Genomic DNA, 18,632 nt, shown 5'->3' with positions numbered 1-18,632 from the left:
TATTATCTTTCTCTGTGGAGATGCTGACTCCATCTTCACGGAAGAGCTATATCAGCTATCTTTCGTCTTGATCTGCTTACTTCTAAGACTAATAGTTTACCCATCACTGTTCATCCTGTGAGCAAATGAGTGAGCTCGCCACTGCGAAGACTGTTGGAATTGCTTAAATTTCACTTTTTAAACATGTTTAAGTCAATAATCACTTTAAAGAAATTTTGGAAAATGGAAAACAGTCATTCATGATCTCACCATGTTAACATAATCAATATCACCATTTCATTTGTAATTCTAGCCTTTTCTGCCATCCATATCATTTTTTACACAGTTGTAATTATAATATAAATTCAACTTTGGGTCCTGCTGTTTCCACATAACACATTATAAACATTTTTCCACGGTGCTGTAGTCTTCATAACCACTATTAATGTCAACATAAGAAAAATACAAACATACAGAGAATTGTTATAAGAGTTTATTTGAGCTAAACTGACAGCATATTCTGGGGAGCGAGATCTCAAATGCTCCAGAGAATGGAGGATAACAATTTTGCAGCTTCTTCTGTGAGTTTGAAATTAAGAAGGGAATGTCAGGAAGATTACATGGAGATGGGAGAAAGCAAGGCGGGTATTGGATTACGGGATAGTTAACAAGATTAAGTGCTTTGTTGAGGGTGGTTCCAGTTTATTTCCAATGTATGTTAACCTAGATGCACAGAAAACAAGGACAGGGCTTGCTTAAGGCAAAGATAAAGCTTTTACTAAAGAAGTTATAGGCCTGGGGTATGACTACCCACCATGACCTGCCCAGTTGGGAATTTATGATCAGATCGCCCTTTGAGGTTACTTTCCATAGAACCCCTTTTTCGATCCACATTAATAAGTAGTTTAAATTCTAAGCAAGGCATCTGAATTTCTGATTGGTTTCTCTGGTGTACACGGGTAGTTGGTAAATACTTCACAAGTCAACCTTCCAACCTGCTACTAAGAAAGTCTTTGACTTGGAAAAATAGTGCCCTTGCAGGTTCTCCACAGTAGCAGGTTAAAACTGTGGGACAAATTCCCTTAAAATTCTTCAGCTTGAAAGACTGATCTTGGTCAAAGGTTCCCGTTCCTGCAAGATGATGCTCAAGATGAACTCACACCTCTGCGTCCTTTCCTCTTGCTTCACTGTAAACTCTCAGCCAGCCACAGTTCAAAATGATGACTTCTTCCTTCCCACTAGAGTTCACAGTTTCCTGGGGCAAGAAAGGGGCTTCAGTCAATTGTCATAGCTTCTGCTTTTGGCCAGGACCACAGGGAAACCATTTTGGAAGAGAAGAGAAGAGAAGCCATCTTTGCTTCTTCAAAGCCTTGGGAGAAGGACACTTCTAAGGCTCGTTTGAAGGAAAACAAATAATCTTGACTCAAATCTTTCATGCTATAACCATATGAGCTCGTTGTGTTTTGTCATTATCTTGTTTTATTTGGGTCTCTTTTTTTTTTTAAGCCTTCAAATAAACTAGAAAACAAGATCATCTTAAAGAATTAAGCTATACTTACAGCCTTTCCTTCCTGAATTAATCACTGTAACTTTACTATTTGCATTCTCACTTTTTAGGCCCTTTAATGATGTCACCCTGTCTGCCCTTCCCCTCACATCGTGAGTTGCACAGAAACTTAAACCTACTTGCTACACAGAGTGTGATTAATTTATTTTGAGCTTCCTGATTGCTGCCTATTTATGTAGTTCTATACCTTGCTTCTCTTTCCTTTTATCCATCTTTCCTTCCTTCTTTCTTGAAGATTAGAATTGCTTAAATTGTTTTCTTTTTTAAAAGCAGCTTTATTGAAGTATAATTTACATACCATAAAATTCACCTAGTTTAAGTGTAAAGTTCAAGTGAAAGATTTTTAGTAAATTTACAAAGGTGTGCCAGCATCACCACAATGCAGTTTTAAAGATTGCTTGTGCCCATTTGCAGTCAACCCCTTTCCACCCTCAATCCTAGGCAGCCGCTCATCTACTCTCTGCCTCTACAGATTTGACTTCTCTGCACATTTTATATAAATGGAATTATACAATATTTAGTCTTTTGCATTGGTTTCTATCACTTAGCATAATGTTTTTGAGGTTTATCCAAGCTGTAGCATTAATCATTATTTTATTCCTTTTTATTGCTAAGTAGTATTCCAATGTAGGGATATAACACATTTGTTTATCCATTTACCAGTCGATTGGCATTTGGGTTGTTTTTAGTTTTTACTTACCATGAATATTCAAGTACAGGACTTTGTGTGGACATATGTTTTCATTTCTCTTGAGTAGCTCCCCAGGAGTAAAATTGCTGGGTTACATGGTAAATTTATGTTTAACTTTTTAGAAATTGCCAAACTGTTTTCCAATTTACATTTCCACCAGCAATACATGTGGGTTCCAATCTCTTCATATCCTTGCCAACACTTTGTATTCTCTTTTTAATTATAGCTATTCTAGAAAGAATAAGATAGCTCATTGTGATTTTTATTTGCATTTCCCTAATGACTAATGATATTAAGCATCTTCTCATGAGCATATTAGCCATTTATATATCTTCTCGGTGAAATGTCTGTTGAAAACTTTTGCCTATTTCTTGATTGGGTTGTTTGTCTTATGATTGTATCATAAGCATTTTTTATGTATTCTGGATACAAGTCCTTAATCAGACATATGGTATGCAAATATTTCCTCCCAGTCTGTGGCTTAACTTCATTTTTATAATGGTGTCTTTTGAAATGCAGAAGTCTTTAATTTTGATGAAGTCCAATTTATCAGTTTTTTCTTTCATAGATGACAGTTTTTATATCATACCTAAGGAATCTTTGCCTAACCAAAATCACAAAAATTTTCCACAATGTTCTTTTCTACAAGTTCTATAGTTTTAGCTCTTACATTTAGGTCTGTGATCCATTTTGAGTTATTTTTTGTGTGTGCGTGCAATGTGAAGTAACAGTTTAAAGCAGCATTTTAATCCTCAGTGCTATTGCCATGTTAGGCTAGATCATTCTTTTTTGTGGGGTCTGCCCTGTGCATCACTGGATGTTTAGCAGCTTCTGTGGCCTCTACCCACAAAATGTGAGTTGCACTCCTGCCCCCAACTGCAGCAACCAAACTTGTCACCAGACATTGATTGCCACATGTTTCCTGGGAGGCCAGAATCACCCCCATTGAAAACTACTGGACTAAATTAATCTTTTTTTATATGTGGATATCCAATTGTTCTAGAACCATTTGTTGAAAAGACTATTCTTTCCCCCTTTGAATTGCCTTGGCAACTTTGTAGGAAATCAATTGACCATAAATATAAAGGTTTGTTTCTCTATTTTCAACTCTGTTCCATTGATGTCTATGACTATCCTTATGCCAGAACCACACTGTCTTGATTACTATAGCTTTATATTAAGTTTTAAAACCAGAAAGTGTGGGTCCTCCGACTTAATTCTTTTTTTCTTCATTAAACTTTTTATTTTGAGATAATTGTAGATTCATAAGTAGTTGTAATAAATAATACACAGGGATCCCATATATGCTTCACAGTTTCCCCCAATGGTAATATCTTATAAAACTATAATACAATATCATAACCAGGATATTGATATTGATACAATTCATCCATCTCATTCAGATTTCTATATTTATACTCATAGTTCTTTTTCAATGTTGTTTTAAAAAATTGTTTTGAACACTTCAGGCCCTTTCCATTTCCATAAAAACTTTTGGATCAGCTTGTCAATTTCTACAAAAGAGTTTCTTGGGATTTTGGTAGGGATTGCATTGAATATATAGGTCAAGTTTGGGATAATTGCCGTCTCAACAATATTAAACTTCCAATCATGAATCATATTTTTTTATTATGTCAATATGTATATAGCATAACATATGCCATTTCAGTCACTTATAATTCAGTGACATTAATTATATTCACACTGTTTTGCAACCGTCATCACTATTTCCACAACTTTTCCATCACCCCAAAGAAAAACTATGCTTTTCTTTTTTAACAGCAATACTGAAATTGTCAACTTCCTGCTTACTGCATGGTCTTTTGTGGCCCCAGAAGTCTTTTTTCAGGTCAGTAATTTAGTTCTAACTCCTGAATCCCAGGGAATCCTGGTTTGTTTTCAGAGGAATATATAGCAGTTAGTCCCCCCTTATCCACAGAGGGATAAGTCCCATAACTCCCCATGGATGCCTGAAACCGCAGATAGTATCGAACCCTATATATACTGTTTTTTCCTATACATGTATACCTCTTCACTTAAAGGAAGCACTTTACAGCTTTCTTTAGCATATCCTAATTGCCAGCATCGCTATTCTTATACTTTGTGGCCATTATTAACCAAAATAAAGGTTACCTGATCACAAGCACTGGGATTCCATGACAGTGTTCCTGATAACCGAGAGGGCTACTAAGTGACTAACGGGCAGGGAGCATATACAGCGTGGATACACTGGACAAAGGGATGATTCATGTCTCGGGCGGGATGGAGCAAGACATCCAAGATCTCATCACACTACTCAGAATGGCGTGCAATTTAAAACATAAATTGTATATTTCTAGAATTTTTCATGTAATATTTTGACCTCAGGTAATTTAAACCACTGAAAGCAAAACCATAGATATGGGGGGTACTGTTGGAGACAATCTTAAGAAACTAGGCTTTAGAGTCTTCAAACCTCAGCTGTACCATTGACAAGCAGGTAACTCTTAACTTCTCAGAAACTTCCACTGTGCACAAATTTAAACACTTTTATTTCTATCAATCCTCTAGGTGTAGGCTTCACTAAATAGAGTTCAGAGACTCCCAAGGGTACTCGGCAGCCTGCCAGGTGCTGCGGGAAGCCGCAGAATGAACATGCACCTTGACCGAGAATTTTTTCCCCCCATAAAGTTAGGTAATTTAACTATAAATGATATTTTAGATTTTTATGGCATAGTATGAAATTAAATGTAAGATTTACATTTATTTTAATATAAAACATAAGACTCAAAATAAATTAAGTGCTTTGGTCTAACCCTCCTTGCCTTCCATACCCTCCCATTCCACTGAAGTGTTTTTCCCTCCAGTGTCCCTTCCAGCCCTAAGGGACGTTCGTTCATCATTCACACGCCTTTTTCCTACAGAACCTCAGAGTCCTCCTCAACACAGCACTGCAGGCAGCCACTAATAATAAACATATCAGAGCTATCATACAAGTCAAAGTCTGTTTGTTATTTCTGTTCAACTAGCTTACAACTATTTGCTTTAACCTTTATTTTACCATTTTAGAGTTTTTGAGATAAAATTAATAGCCCTGAAAATCAAGGTGATTTTATTTACTCCTGGCTTCCCAAATGTTATGCTCTTCCTTTCAGATTATTTTACTTCCTTTCAGATTATTTTACATATAAATTATCATGAAAAGATAGTTAAAGGCGTCATATGTTATGTTGACTTTAAAAATGTCAGTATCCAGCGTATCATCCAAGTCTGCCAGTCCAAAGGGTAGTAATATTTTGTGTAACTTCATCCTCCTAGTATCTGTCAACAGAAATCAAACGTCTATTCGTATGAAAGAATGCTTTAGAAATGTCTTCACAAAACACTTTTCATGCATCACTGTGATCATTCGTTCCTATTTAAGAAAGGTTTAAATTTTGTTTTATCTCATCAATTATAACATTGGTTTGTTTTTTTTAAGATCTTCATCTCTTTATAAAGATTAGATATAGATATATAGATATATAGATACAGATATAGACATAGATATAGATATATAAAGAAAATGAAGGGATGGACAAGGGCTAGTGGTAGGAGAGGAGCAAGTCTCTTTTTGATTAAACCATTAAACATCTATATTTTTCTTTCCAGTGTCCTACCTACCAACTTTTTATGATCAGAGGCTGGCATGACAGATTACCTTAATTTGTATCTAGCTGTTGCTAAGCTATCACCATGGTATCAAGGCACTAGGGCTAACTAGATGCCTAAAAACAATGTGGAGGAAGGAAATTTTGTCCCTAGCCTCCTTCCTTCTACTGTCATCTAGATGAGTACTTTAGCATTAAAATTCTGTGTCATCGTTGCTTTACAGCCATAACAACAACACCAAAAACCCTTTGAAAACCAAATTATTACAGCCCATGAAAATATAATGATGTGTGCAAATGTTATAGTTGTCATTTACAAAAGTCATCACTAGTCTTTGTACCTACACCTTGTAATAACTGAAACAGATTGTATAGTAACATTTATTGAATTTTCACCCTCTAGCAATATAAAACATCAGCCAAAATACTGCCCTGTTAATTATAATTTTTATGGTCATACAATCAGAATGAATGGCATTTCTTTGCTCTGTCTCAAGAGTTAAAGTTTTTCAAATAGTTTTGAAATTTTCAAGTTCTAGTAGATGACATCAGCAAAATGACCTAGTGTGAACTTCACCTTCAAAAGTGATATAAATATGAACCACACTCTCTGGTTTTGTATCTTAGTCCTCTTACTTCCTTTGCCTCTCCGCATATGTACAGTAAGAGATTATTTAATCCAAAGGGAATATAGCTCAATTGTCTTCAAAGTGCCCATGTATGTATCTTTTGTTTACCTAAATAGTAGCATAAATAGCTGTTTTTAGAAAGCTTTACCATAAGTCTTTCTATATGATTGGATTCTTAAGCAGGACTATGATTAGGAAATAAATCACTTTCCCCCTTGGCTAGTTCTAATGAAAGCTTTCCAACTTAAAAGTTGTGTTTGAACACTTCTTCCATTCATAGCATGTGCCTATCAAAAAGCGCTTTCTGTTTGCAGTGTGTCAGCTGTACTATTTATAACCTAGTTAACAATGCCAACTAGAGGCAGTAGAAGGTGTGTATTTCATATGCAAATTCCTAGCAATAATTTCTACAATTACATATAGTTCCTTGCTCTATTATGTTCAACAACAGCATTATAAAACTGAATACAGGAAAGTGAAAATAGTACCGATATTACACTATTGTATCACTTAAAGACTTTTATTGAATTAATTAGAAAAGTAAAGTAAAGAGAGCAAGATGAAAGTAGCCCTTGCTTATAATGGACATTTTCACATACTGGGACTTTGATGACCTGCTACGGTAGCTGTTTAGAGGATAGGCTCTTTCTATTTTGTCTTCAGATCTGTGTTTTCCCAGACAATCCTCTTTGCTTCTTTGTTTTACCAGATTGTGATTCCCCTGACTTTAAAACCACAAGTAGAAAAAGAAATTTAAAAAGTAAATAAAAATAAAAAACAGGATAAATTTATGCTTTGTTTTCAATGAAATTCATTAAGTGTTACTACAGTGCAAAGCACTGTCTTCGATATGAAGATGACCATAAACCAAGATTATGTGTGTCTTCCTTACTATACGGTGGGCTTTAGGATCATATTCTTTTTAAAATTAGTGGGATATAACAAAAAGAATAGACAGATCTGGGTTCAAATACTAGCTTCTCTATTAAACGTAATATAAGGCAAAGTCCCCAAGTTTCTTCTTGCTTTCTTGTAGAAATGGAGACAGTCATGCCTCCTAGTAAAGTGGCTGCTGAGCGCCTGAAAAAAACCTATCACTGAGGTTGACATTCAGTAAATGTTAAAGGAAATATGTTTTTTATAATGATGAATCAAATGAGTAAAATAGAGTAGTAGTAAAAGAATAATGGATTACAAAATCTAATTAGAAGAATATAAATTATAAAAGTAGTTCTAGAGACTTCTAGCTTATAGAATGCATATTTAAAAGGCAAGGAATAAGTGTAAAGCTTACCATTTGGAAAGTTATCGGGTTGGATGGGAACAGTATTTGCACAGTGTGGTCTGTGAACCACCTGCATCAAAATCAAGGGCTTGCATTAGAATAGAGGCTTTCTCCAGACCTGCTAAGCCAGAATCTCTGACAGTGAGGTCCAAGAATCAACATTTGTCATAAACTTCCAAGAAATTCTCACATATTCTCCAGTTTTAGATCCATTTGGGTAAATGACAAATTTCTGGGGTTCTATTGACATCTAATCTTGGTGTGATGCAAAAGACAGATCATGAACTTTGAAGTAACAGATTCCAGATAAATAGGAATGCTTAACATTTACATTGGCAAAAAAACAAACAAACAAACAAAAACCTATCCAATAGAAAGAAGAAAGAAGAAAAGAAGCATGTGTAACAAATGAAAATATAGAATTAAATGACAGAAATAAGTACATACATAATTAATTATAATAAATATAAATCAAAGTTAAAAAGCAAGATTCAATAGTAAGTTGTATAAAAAAGACACAAATCAAAAAGACACAAATCAAAGATTGAAAATAAAAGATGGAAAAAATGTGAACCAAAAGAAAAATGGGAAGAATCTTAATATCTGATAGTATAGATTAAAAGGCAAAAAAAAAAAAAAAATGGGGGGAGTGGGCAAAGAAAGGTGTTATATGCTGATAAAAGGAACAATAGAGCAGAAAGATATAGCCATCAAAAACATGTATGCACCTAACAATACAGCCTCAAAATATACAAAGGAAAAACTGAAAAAAAAAAAATTGCAGAGAAAAATGAATAAATTAAGTTAAAAGTTATTAACCACATCTTTCAGAAATTGATAGATCAAGCACACGTAAAATACACATGTTGAAATTTTTAATAAAACAGTAAGTTCATGCTATGAGGTATATATAGAACTTAGCATCCAAGGAATAGTTTAATAATAACTATTAGATCGAACTATGTGAAATGTCCATAGTTAACCATTTTTAACCTATAATAATGGTAGTTTTATATTATTTAACCTATACCTCACATGTTGTTGAAGGGACTAATTAGCTAATATGTATAAACAAATAGCACAATGTATAATTTAGTCTCCTTTGATCTTTAGTTGACTAAGAGAGTACTTGCCTCAATTATTGGTTTTTTATAAGTTAATACAGTAAAACTCTACTATAATTGGATAAGAATTCAGTGATGTAAAATGTAGTCACAATTTTTTATAAGGTTAACAACAAAATGAGCAGTGAGGGGCTGTGGAGCTAGCTGCTGAGGAATTCTGGGAGTCCAGCTACCCTAGCTAAATTCAGGCCAGACTCAGCTATGATTTGGTGCCACCTGGTGGAGGTGGTTGGCTCCAACTTAAGTATTGTTGGGGACAATTCTGAGTCCAGAGGCAGCAGGATTACCATCAGGGTTTCTAGAAACATTTCTGTTAGTTAGACAAATTCAGAGATTGAGCTGGGAGAATATCAAGGATCAGAAATTCACCTTTCACCTCTTCGCTTTCTGAAACGAGTTCGCATACCTCTCCCTCACCTTCATGGCCTTGGCCTCCACTCCAAGACCCCCATCCCCACCCTTAGCATAGAATTTTAAAACACACTCCAACCCCTATTCCTGCCCTGTTCTCAAATAGAAACTAGGCAGGGAATGGGAGCCAACTGCCAATTCTTCATTACATCTAAAATTATATTTTTGATAAGTGCATTATTATAGGGTTTTACCGTGCTTATCAAGGATCCTGTGAAAGCTTACATTATATAGTAGCACTATATTTTTTATTTTAGAGAATTCGCTTACTGTAAGTGTTTCTGGTTGGCTAGAAGAAGCCTTTATTAGGTTGTGGCTAATTGAAATTCAAACAGGCAAAAAAGGGAAGACATGCAAAGGTGGAGAATTCCATCCAGAGAATATTAACCCTATTGCATGAATGCCATGAAATTTTTAATTTACAGCTGCCTTTGTAGATGACCTCTTATTATCCAGCAGGCTCAGAAATTCTTGATTTTGAGGGGTAGCTTTTCCTTGTGTAAACATGTGACCCTGCTGTAATATTGTGAAGCACACCCCCTGAACACACAAACTAGGCTCTTTGGAAGTTGCATGAAGGTGCAAGACTGTGGAGGGGTTAGTGGTCAGTTATTGATTGTGTTTCTGTTTCTGTCCCCATTCCTCTACCTGGCATCTTCCCAAATCTGAGTTAAGACTGGGTCACTAACCCGGAGTCACAGAGAGGCAGTCTGAGAGACCAGCACTGCTGAGAGCAGCAGAGAACGCTCTGGGATCAAGGTCTTCTTAGCTTGCAGCTGCTGGAGGTCACATTTGTCTTTGATGGCATTGTCAAGAACCAAGCTCAGTGTTTTGGAAGATTCGTGGCACAGACAGGAGGAAGACCTTAATCTGTCCACTGCCTGTTGCTCTGACCTTACCTGGTATTTCTGCTTGCCCTCTGACTTCAAGGCCCTCTGTTTTTCACTCAAAAGGGCTATTTATAGTTTTCCAAATATGGCCTGCAGTTTCCTGCTTTAGCTGCTGCCTGAGGTATTCCCTGGTCAGAATGCCCCTCACCCAGCCTTCTGTCAGAATTCTGCTCCACCTTCTTGCCAGCTCCCAGGACAGCCCCCTTCTCCATGGAACCTTCCTGATGTCATCAGGCTCCTTAAATACCCCCACTCCAGTGCTGCCTTCTGCTTTATATTACAGTTTTCAGGATTCACAGTTGATTCTTAGGGTAGATGAAAGTCTATGAGGACAGGGACCTACCTTCCTAACCCATTCCTTCATTCTTCAAAGACTCAAAGCTTTGCAGTCAGAGGTATTCAATAAATAATTGTTTAATTTTGGAAGCTTGCCACATTAAAGCTGGTCAGGCCATCTTCCAAAGATGTCTGGGTGCTCAGGCCTCTGTTTAAGGTACTGAATGGTATCCCCCACCTTCCTCTATACTTGATAGGAGCCAAATTCTGTCACTGCAAAAATTCTCTGGAAATGTAGCATTGGAAAACACATTCAATCACTCCAGCCTAGACTACAGATCCCTTTGGTACTGAAATAATTTACTTATTAATGTCAAGGCTGAATAAATGCAGTTTCCACAAGTACAAAGTTTACTTATTGAACACTAGGATTGCAACAAGCATCTCAGGAAGAATTTACATGGCTTGAGAAGCAATACCTTTGATGTGCCTTAATTTCTTAATATTTAAATGCTGTTAAATCATCGGCTATCAACTTGGATATATGTTATATATGTATAGGGTATATATTATTGTATATATTATTGTATTAATATTATCCAATATTATATAAGTTGAATGTATGGTATATATAGTTACATAAACCATTTGAAAATGTCAAGTATCTCCGGAAAGAGAATTCAGGAAACACCAAATGTTTGAATGTTGGAGACTCACAACATTAGTACCAAGTCTGTCCTAAAACCTGTTATGAGTTTCTTGCTGACACCATACATGTGCCACTTATTTCTGCTGGAGCTAATACTTTCCTTTTTAAAAATGTTTTAAATTTTATTGGAGGAAAGTAACCCCAAACTTCTCTCATTTCTAACATAAAATATTCAGAGGAAAGAAGTGGGTAATATGGATTATTGGATTCCTCTGGTCCCTTTTCCCTCAAACCCGCACGCTCGGGTTCCAACAGGCAATTATTCCTCTTTGCTCCATGCTGCTTATATAGGTCAGAAGGGTAAACAGGTCGTTTTTTTGAAAGATTTTCATCTGGTGTATTTCTAATATTCTTGCCCCACTCCTGACCACTCAAATCAGCATCATGGTGAAACCAGCATTTGTCTTTCACCACCAAAGAAAATGATGAAACAAAGGTAATTTGAGTCTGAACTTTCTGCTCCCAAATTCATCATCTTCCCAAAGTACAAAGGTTATATTGCTTTAGTCTTTTAAACCAGTAATGGCTCAGTAATAATGTTAGTCCTTTAAACCAATGGTGGCTCGGTAATAACTAGTATGTGTTTACTATTAACTCAGTAGGTAAACCTTCAAGGTATTTTTTCAAAAACCTTATTGAATTCAGAAATTGCTCATGGTAGAATCAAGAAAACAAGATACTATACTAATAAAAGTAAATGTTACCTCATAATACATTATTATGAAAATGCTGAATTAGATACACATATTTTACTGTGAAAAATGGATTAATTGGCTGAATTGGGATTGCCTTCAGAACAGATTTTCTTGGTGTTTAGTCCTCCACAGCACAAAGAAATTCTGAAACTGTTTTATAGATAACCACCCCCCCACCAAAAAAATACGTTTAGTAAATATATGTGGTAAGATAAAATTTTTTGAAATATTAATCTATATTATTTTCTCCTGGCATTTCCCCCTTCTCTTCCCTGCATCCAAGCAGATATTCCCATCTGGGTTTATTGTCTTGATGAAAGGGATAAGATGGAACAGAAAGCTGATATTGCCCTCAAGCTTTTGCATCTAAAAGCTTGAGCCCCAGCAGGGAGAAGGTTTGAGCTGTGGGCAAAATGTCTTGGGCAGAAGCAGAAGGACCCTGGACAGAGCAGTGGGGACAAGCAGGGCTGCTGCGTGGGTTCTCCAGCAGCCTGGCTGTGAAGCAGACCTGTCTCCAGAGATGTGGCTCTGGGCTGTACCCACATACCAGAGGCCTGTGAGCTCCATCTGACTTTGACCATGTGAATTTCAGTCATTAAAAATCTAGGCAATGTTACATAAAAATCTGGGTTTGAGCTTCTCTTGAATAATTGGCAAATTTGGCCATACTGGGTTCTGTCTGTCATGGATAAGGAATGAACACTCACTCTAGTTAGCTAGAGTCCCTACCAGTCCCTGCCTTATCCCTATGCTGAGGCCAAAGGTTAGCTGCCACTCATCATGACACTTGCACTGCTGTATTCCAGACAATAGATGTTTCTCTTTATCCAAGATTTTTCCATAAATGTGGAAACAAAATATAGACTGAAGATGGCTCACATTGAAAGAAACGAAAGCTAGCGCTTTTCTTTGTAGAAGTGAAGGATGTTCTTATGTGTTTATAATAGGCACACCACCTGCTTCACTCATGAACTCTCCTTGCCTGCTCCCTGTAGGCATTTGCCTCAAGTACCTTGTTCTAGGCAACGTTGCAAAGAGATGACCATGTCCTCAGTTGGACATGACAGAGTCATTGCCCACAGGGCATGGTGAACAGAACAATGGACGGCACAGCAAGAACCCATGTGGGCAGATGCCTGGAGGGTGGAGGCCCCTGGAAGCCTGGCGGGGAGGACTCCACAAGGTTGGGGCTCAAAATAGAAAGTAAATTATACAAATAGTTATTTCGTACTCACAAATGTATGAACCGAGATTTGCATGCACTGCCTATGGTTTCTCACGGGCTGGGTTATTTAGCTCAGGACTCTGCTGGCACCAATGTACACATGTGACAGAGGCTACCAGAATCTGTCCTGGACAAGGACGGGAGGACTCATTGTTCCTTTCCTTATGGGTGGAGTAAGGAAAAGGAATACTAGAATTGTGGTTTCAGGACCTTCACATGTTTTAAATTAAAGGAAAATTATCTTTTTTCCTTTCTGGGTGCAGTTTGAATTTTAAAGTGGTGTTCTATGGGTGTCTTCCAGGCAGCATTCAGGCTGGTCATATGAACCTTTGTGTTTTTGCTGCCAAACTAGAATGTATTTTTCAAAATCCTAATTATTATGTGCCTGGGCTAGTTATTCCGACAGTTTACTCACTTCATTTATAACTAATAAAAGATAACAGCTATCCTTTATTGAACTAATCTTACGCCAGCCACTCTACCAGTGCTACTACACATAACTGCCTCATTTATAACCAGTCTGTAAGGTGCAGTTGCCCCATGCTGTGAACAAGGAAATGGAAGCTAAAAGCTTACAGCTTCCTAAAACCTCACACTTAGTACATACTAGAACCTAGCTTCAAACCGAAGCCTGTCCGACTTCATAAGGCCTGCACTCTACACCTAGCAAGTGCAACAGCATTTATCGTCACCTGCTATATGCAGGACAATGACGACAGGGCAGGAGGAATGGAAATATGAATGCAAATGGCCAAGTTCCCAAAGAGCAACAAAATTAAATTAGGCACATTCTTTAGAAATAAAGGGTATGGCAGATACCTGCAGTGACAGAGGTTTTTATGCTGTAGCACAAGAAGCCACCTTGTCATCGGGACACTACTCTGGGCCCCAGTGCTTCCAGGATGTTAGGACTGAGTTCAAAGGAGCACGCTACTCTTTTTCCTACCTATTATGAATTGAATGGTGTTCCTCAAACCATGTCGAAGCCCTTATCCATAGTACTTGTGAATGTGACATTTGGAAATAGATTCCTTGCAGATGATCAAGTTAAGCTGAGGTCATTAGAGTGGGTCCTAATCCAATATGACTGGTGTCCTTATAAAAAGGAGACATTTGGACACAGAGACAGACATGCACAGAGGAAAGACAACGTAAAGACACAAGGAGGCCATCATCTACAAGCCAAAGAATGTCTGAGGCCACCAGGAGTCCAGAGAGAGGTCTGGAATGAATAGTCCTTCACAGCCCAACAAGGAAACCAACCCAGCCGACACCTTGATTTGGGACTTCAAGCCTCCAGGACTGTACGACAACAAATTTCTGGTGTTCTAAGCCACCCAGTTTGTGGTACGTTGTTATGGCAGCCCGAGGAAATGAAAACACCACCCAATATGTATACTTTTTAAAAGAGAAGATTTGGTTGTATAGGTTTGTCATTAACCGTTTAAGAGTCCTTCTGCTAAGCAGAGCTGGCATTGTCCACATACAGCTGTGAATATCCAACTGCATTTCAAGCCTCAGTCCCCAGTTCAGCCAGGTAGAGTGTCCAGTGCTTGTGTCACAGTCACATCAAGGGAGAGCCTCTTAAGGAAGAGATCTAAGCTGCTGAGGACTAAAGGATAAGGCTGGAGACGGGGGCTGCTAATTTAAATGAATACAGATTGAATCTGTAATCAAAAACCTCCCCCAAAAGAAAAGTTCAGGAGCAGATGATTTCACTGAGGAATTTACCAGACATTTTAAAAAGTATTCACACCCATACTTCTTAAACTCTTCCAAAGAACTGACAGCTCTGTGAGGCACAGACCTTGTATATTTTACTCTTTGGTGGAATCTGATTTTTTTTTTTTTTTTTTAATCTCTTTGGTCTTTGGTAGAAATAGCATAGAAAGAGGAACCCAAAACATTATTCCAGAAGCCAGTGTACCTTGGACAAGCCACCCTTCCTTTTTGACTCTAATTCCTTATTGGTAGAATCAGGCTGTTGGTATCTATTATTTCTCAGGCCCTAACATGTCATGAGTCTAGGGAAATCCTTGGTCTCTAAAATACTGTGTTGACACTTCAGAAGCTTAGGGAAAGGGAGCCGTGGATTCGGTAGCCAAATGCCCTATTTACTTTGGGAACATTATTACTAAGATTTATTCTCTCTCTCTCTCTTTTTTTCTTGTTTAAGCCATAAGAATATGCAGATTAAGGGGAGACTGGTGACAGAGGTAAATTAAGGCTCTCCCACCAGCTTGGCATCTCTTTTAGCTACTCCAGGGTGACTTGCTCTTTAGGCCATGGTGACAACTGGGCAAGGTAAAAGGCTACAAAAACAACAGATGCTCATTGTGGGAAAAAAAAATTAAAATCAAACATCACACAAAAGTATAACCTGAAAAAGTAAAAGTCCTTCTTTCCTCTCTACTATCCTATCCCCCAAAGACATCCACTGATGCCCCTTGTTTTCCAGACCTTTTCTAGTCACACCCGGATAGATGGACATACACGCTTTTTTTTTTTTAAACAAAAATGGGATTACAGTATATAGAGATGTATAATTTTATTCTTTTACTCAATATATTAGAGACCTTTTTCTGTATCCCTAAAAAAAAAAAGAGTACCTTCCTTTTTTTCTAAAGCCTACATAGTATGCCATAGCATGTTATTCATTTAACTATTTCCCAAGTTCTCTCCAATTTTTTTGCTATCATGGACAATCCTGCAGTGAACATCTCTGTAGATGTAGCCTTGGTTGAGTATTCAGGATAGACTCCTAGAAATAGAATCACTGGATCTCAACTTTATTTCTATGAGGTGTTTCATTTTACAGAAAAGATTTTAGGGAACTCAAATAAGACTAAATAAATATGTATATATACCATTTCATTTACCGTCTTTTGATGCACAGCATAATTTTTTAAAAAATTGGCCAATTACAGTATATATGTCCTTTTTCTTCTTTTTTAATGGGGTCTGATTGGCTGGGGAACCAGCCTCCCCCTGCTCCCTGCCTTGTAGCTGTAGTTGTGTGATCAGTGTGGAGATTCCTGCAGGCCCTTGGGCGCCCCTCTGGGTGATGGGGCCCTGATGGCTGCAGTGCCTCCAGCTAGCACTCAGGATTCAGAATGAGCTATAGTTCGGATTGGCATTTCTTTTCTCAAGAGCTTGAAATTGAGAGTGGGATTGCAGCAGATTTCATTCTCTTTAATATTTTTTTGCAGAATCCTATTGTGCAAGCCAGATATTCCACTAAAATAAGATCTTAATGGCTGTGTTGGGTGCTTCACATCTCAAGCTGCTGTAAATTATTAAATAGTTCTACATATAAGAAAAACTGTCCAGCACAAATTCTCTGCAGCATTTCATTCAAAACCTCATTTTTTCCCCACATTGTGTCATTTACCTGCTCCCGACTCCTCTAAAGGTAGATTTTCCCCCAGAACACAACGGGTGAAATTCAGCTCCCCAAGACCAACTTCCCAACCAAAAGTCAGTTTTGCAAGGTATTTTGCAAGTCTTGTCTTTCTGTAATTTGTTTAATAAAGTTAATGCGTGCTCCTCTGCCTATCCTCTTTTTCCCTCTTACTTTTCTGTTTTGAGGATTCACAGAATCTGGATCTGCCAGCTACTTCTGTTTGAAGACTTGGCAAAATTATGCATCCAGCAGGCAAGAAATAAAGTGGAAATGTCTCACAAGTAACAGTGAAATCTGTTGCGTTGTTTTAAGACTTAACTAATGAAAAAAAGAAAGCCCTACTAAATATTGTCTTGGCAACTATAAATATATTTTAGCAATGATAAAACTTTTAGAGTAACAGTTAAAAGGTATCTGAAACCTAATGTCTGTCTGCCACTCTTAATTATATATATTTACATGATCTATATCTCTTTCTTTGAATACTGTGTAATTTTCCATTCAAGTTTTTAGTGTTTTATATGAGTCCTTTAAATGGCCAAGTAGCCAATTTCCCCCCTGCTGCCTTTTACTTAGGTAAAACTGGAAATGAGTTCACTGGATCAACTGCAGCAGCTCTAATTTGAAATCTTGAAAAACTCATTTCTAATTAAGAAATTTCCAATCAAGCAGACCTCTAAAACTAATATTTTTTTCCCCAGGTCTTTATGCACATCCTTATGAACCATTAACAGTTGCTCCTACTGACTTCTTAGGGCTAGGCTGGGCAGAAGTGTTTTTCATATCTTATTCCTCTTCCCATCTTACTCCACGTTTATTCATATTTTTTTTCATAAGGCATTGCTTTTATCCAATAGCATTTTCAGAACTATCACTTACTATAATACAACCGTAATACAGCTATTCCAATGCAGTTGGTTTCACCTTTATGTATTATTTTCCCTTCTTCCTGTTGAAGAGAAAACCACAGGCCCAAAATGGCATCTCTTGTGCTAAAAGCCCGATACCAAACCTAGATTTAATACCTGATCTAATTAGTTTCAACCTCTCCCAGAAATATAACTTTTTAAAAAAATAAAAAGGCTGTGTTTTTATTTATTTTTTTTAATTAAAATTATTGAGGTGACATTGGTTAATACCCAGAAATATAATCTTAAACAACTAGTTTGGAATTTTCTGGTCAAGCACCAATAAGATAATCTGTCACGTGGGCTCTCTCAATTCCCCACCCCCCCATAGAAAGAAGAGGCAATCTACATGATAAAAACCTTTGCCATTCCCCTCCCCCTGAAAGATGTCCTGGCCTAAAAATAATCCTTTCTTTTCTTTTGTTAATAGCTCCCTTTCCCAACCCTTCTTCCTATAAAATCCACTTTGTACAAACCCTGGAGCGCCCTTTTAGTTGCTAGATGGGATACGTGAATTGCTTAATAAAGCCAATTAGATCTTCAAATTTATGTACTTGAATTTTGTTTTTTAACACTCATTAGAAACAAACTTATATAAAAACCATTTGAAGGTAAGTAGTTTCCTGTCCTAGATAGCAATGATTTCCATTTCTGTTAATAACTTACTTGGAATAAACAGCCTACTTTGTTAAGTAGATTGATCCAGTTAATTGTGTATATTAAGATATATTTACAATAATTCTCGAGGTCACTTAATGTTTTGAATTCAGCTATGTCAGTTAAGTATGTCGCTTGCCTTAGATGCCATTTAGTAAAATTATTGTATTTGACAAAAATCTTTGGTTTCGAACAATATGAACAGATGTTAATTTCTATTATTTTATTTCTATCGTCTTTTATTACTTAATTTATCCTTAAATACCTGAATTGTTACTGTGAACGACTAAAGATATATCCTTCACAACACATACATATTTCATCTAGTCTCCTTCGTAAAAATTTAACACTGTAATTTTACATTTTTAAGCCACTTTGCATTTTTAAACCACTTTACATAAGTGGTTTAAAAATGCAAAGTGAGCTTAAATGCTAGTCTTAACTCTTCCTAACTCTCCTACTGGGAAATCCTAGAAAACTGAACTAATGAAATCCAACTTACACTTTTTAAATTCTAATTGTGGCTGTCACATTAAATTGAAAGTGAGACTAAA

Source organism: Pteropus alecto, unplaced genomic scaffold (genome assembly GCF_000325575.1).
Source record: "Pteropus alecto unplaced genomic scaffold, ASM32557v1 scaffold79, whole genome shotgun sequence".
Classification (NCBI taxonomy): domain Eukaryota; kingdom Metazoa; phylum Chordata; class Mammalia; order Chiroptera; family Pteropodidae; genus Pteropus; species Pteropus alecto.
This window is presented reverse-complemented; position numbering follows the sequence as displayed.